Source organism: Mustela nivalis, assembly GCF_964662115.1.
Source record: "Mustela nivalis genome assembly, chromosome: 2".
In the NCBI taxonomy this organism is placed as follows: domain Eukaryota; kingdom Metazoa; phylum Chordata; class Mammalia; order Carnivora; family Mustelidae; genus Mustela; species Mustela nivalis.
In genome coordinates this window covers 148,420,384-148,424,258 of record NC_139021.1, presented here as the reverse complement: position 1 = coordinate 148,424,258, position 3,875 = coordinate 148,420,384, and the positions used below count along the sequence as shown (strand labels likewise).

The 3,875-nt window shown below is 38.0% G+C and overlaps 1 pseudogene across 1 annotated transcript; it reads left to right on the top strand.

The window, feature by feature from the left end:
• Positions 1-779: 779 nt before the first annotated feature.
• On the top strand, positions 780-1,680 carry LOC309859364 (olfactory receptor 6C74-like; annotated as a pseudogene). The gene has a single exon. The product of its transcript is annotated as an olfactory receptor 6C74-like (transcript).
• The last annotated feature ends 2,195 nt before the right edge of the window (positions 1,681-3,875 follow it).

The following is a 3,875-nucleotide window of genomic DNA, read 5'->3' as shown; positions in this document are numbered from 1 at the left end:
TACTAAACTTACTGTTATGTTTACTGAAAATTGATAATATCATTAAACACAATAAAATGATAGAACTATGAAAATGTCAATACCTCTGCCTACTGATGATGTTTCTTTAAGCATTCTATTAATGACCACTATGTTAAAATTAGACCTAGAGGAACACACAGGAAACGTTGGCATATGCTAAGTGAGTTATGTGCTTTATCTTAATTCTCAGAAGAATGTGAAGAGGTAGATCCTATCATCTTTATTCTACAGAGGTTGAAAGTGAGGTCCACAAAGCTTAACTACCTTTCCAAAGATGATTTCTTTCTCAGGAGTTGGAAGTCACTACTGAACTAGTATTAAAATCTGGCCTTTATGATTCAAGAACCAACTGCCTAAACCACTTTGCTATCAGCCTAACCACTTTCTTAAATAGGCAAACATCTTAATCGTACGCCCCACTAAAACAATTGTGCTTCCCAACGTCTTTACTGTAGATTAGAGCAACAGTGATACTACTGTGGAAAGAGATGCTCATGGAAATGGAGAAGAGAACAACTGTTCAATAATTCACCCTGGAGCAGCGCCTGGGTGGCTCAGTGGGTTAAAGCCTCTGCCTTCGGCTCAGGTCATGATTCCAGGGTCCCAGAATCGAACCCCACATCGGACGGGCTCTCTGCTCAGCAGGGAGCCTGGTTCCTCCTCTCTCTCTGCCACATAAATAAATAAATAAATAAATAAATAAATATCTTTTAAAAATGAAAGAAAGAAAGAAAGGAGAGAAAGAAAGAAAGAATTAATTCACCTTGGAGGGGTTTCCTGCAATCCAACACTTGGGAAAGATCCTCTTCCTGGCACCTGCTGGCATACCTGGCATCCATTGCAGGCAATGCTGTCATAATCAACGTCATACCCGCTGACTCCCAGCTCCACACACCTATGTAGTTGTTCCTCAGCATTTTCTCCTTCTTGGAGTGTGGTGTCATAAGTGTTATTAATAAGTTGCTGGTCATCTTTCTTGTAGACAAAAAAATCATTTCCTTTCTTGCTTGTTTGATAGAAGCCTTTGTCTTTTTATATCTGGGAGCAGTAGGTTTCTTCCTCATAGCAATGATGTCTCTGGATCGGTATATGGCCATTTGCAAGCCTCTGCATTACCCGACCATCATGAACCTGAATACTTGCTTCCTCCTGGCCACTGACTGCTTCGCTTTGGCCTTCCCTCCCATCACTGGGCTGGTAGTGAAGGTTTCCCAGTTATCCTTCTGTGGTTCCCATGTCATCCCCCACTTCTTCTGTAAACTTGGCCCCTTGATTCATCTCTCCTGTTCTGACAGCAGGTCCACTGAAATTTTGGCCTTAGTCCGTGCTTTGGTTATTCTTTTGACATCCATTATCATAACCATCATTGCATACAGCAACATAGTAGTTACAATCATGCAACCTCCTTCAGCCAAGGAGAAACACAAAGCTTTCACCACCTGCTCCTCTTACCTCATAGTTCTCTCTCTGAAGTATGGCAGCTGTGTGTTTATATATGTGAAACCAAACCAAAAGAACAGGCTGGACTCCAACAGGAAGGCGGCCCTTATGAACACGGTGGTGACCCTGCTGCTGAACCCTTTCACCTACACTCTGAGGAACAATCAGGTCCACCAGGCTCTGAGAGAGACAATGTTCAGAATGAAAATATCAAGATAAAAAAAAAAAATCACATGGTCTTAGAATTGAAGACCTAGAGAACCCTGTGTAAATGTAGTAGTCCACAGAGTTCTAGTGCCATGTGTCTGGCCACCATAGATGACCTCTGCACATTCCTACCAAAACAAAAATCTACTTTTCAAGGGTATATTTTACCTTGATGTGCATAACTATCTTCTTCCAAATTTTCCACACTTGAATGACAATTGATTTTTTGTGTCTTCCCTCTGATATCTATCATGTGCTTGAAGTTTCCTAAATTTAATAATTTACACACTTTCTTTTTCACTTCTCTTTAGCAATAAACATGTCTCAATAGAATTAATAATGACTTACAAAAAGGGATTTAGATAATTCAATTGATAAATGAAGGTATATTATGTTATTGTTAGGAAGGAAAGGATGGACATAGTACCAATACTTGGGTCTACATTCCCTCTAAGACTAGCACAAGGAAATAAGGTTCATAGAAGCCTTCATAATGGAATATATATACTTTGCATTAGGTGTGCTCTTAAAGGTTGTTCTTGGTCCTTAGTTTAGCTACATATGTATGCATCAATCTCATGCTGGAGAGAAAGAGAATTATTCTCAGGCTTAGACCATTTTCTAAGGAGAAGGAATAATCCCAGCATCCAAAGGCTGACCAGTTCTTCTTTCTTTAATTATTTTTTCTAGTCCCAGCCCCTTGGATGTGCATAACATATTTATTTTAAAAGCAGTGACCAAAGAATGGTTGTATATATCAGTAGAAGAGAAGGATGCACTTATTTGGTATTTCTATAAATTCATCCAAAGATTCAAGTTGGTAGAATTTATTTGCTTCTCTAATTCATTATTAATGAAAAAAATTAAACATTTTCCTGGTGGACTAGTGCTGTCAATTACAAGGTTATCTTTTCATTGATAACCTACTTTAAAACCAACATTCCCATGTTCTCATTCTTTAAACTTTGTTTAATTTTCACACCTATTTTTTAGCTAGGATGTGTCTATTTTTTCTTCTGAAGAAATATTTCTAAAATGATTAAGATGAGTTTTTATTTTCTTGCTCTTTAGCCCAAACCCAGAGACTAGATTTTCTCAAATACATTGTATGGAACATGTTATACACCATGATTAGATACTATTTGTCCTTGATGTCCTTATTTCAAAGTTCTTACTTCATCTGATTGAAAATGAAGTAGAATTGGGCATCCCCTAAAAAGTCAGAGATGGTTCTCTGTACAGATTGCATAAAAAAAGAGCTTGGAAAAGCCAAGCCCAGAGTAGGAAAGTGGCTACAGACACTGTTACAGAAACTGGAAGAAAGAGAATGAGGCTTAGGGAAGTGGCAGTGGTAATGGAAAGAAAAGGATCAGAGTAGACCCTGAATCATTTGCACTGGACAAGCCTGCTGTTGCCTTCAACTAAATGATCAACTTTCAAGAACACACAAGTCACATTCTCCATAAAATATGGAGATTGAGCCAGATAATCTCTAAGGTCCACTTGAATATATTCATGGACATAACAAGATGCTGCAAGAACATGGAATGTTCCATCCTGTGTTGTTCTAAAGAAGAGTGTTGTGAAGTGGTTGAGGTTCAGTAATGTAGGAATAAATCAAGGATTGTGGCCAAACCACTGAAAAGAGTGTGAATCTCCCCATCATTTTAGTCAGGACTGGATAATAATTTCATACATAAACTAATTAATGCATTTATATTACCTTGAGGTAGACTATGATTGAAGAGTGAATATGATCAACACAAAGATGAAGAACAGAAGTCCAAAACTGAGTCTGTAAATCCAGGCTAATGGTTACCATCCATAAATGGTACCCATTGAAAACAAACCCCAATGAGGAGATTAATGCACTAGATTCTGATACTGTAAAACATTTCATTGAGATAAATCTCCTAAGCTAATTCTATGTTGAAGATACTTCCAATCATAATTTTTAAACTATTTCATGGTACATGGTTGATATACAAATGGCTAACAGACACATGAAAAAATGTTCATCATTAGTCATCAGGGAGATTCAAATCAAAACCACATTGAGATACCACCTTACACCAGTCAGAATGGCCAAAATTAACAAGACAATAAACAACAACTGCTGGAGAGGATGTGGAGAGAGGGGAACCCTCTACTATTGGTGGGAATACAAGTTGGTGCAGCCGTTTTGGAAAACAATGTAGAGATTCCTT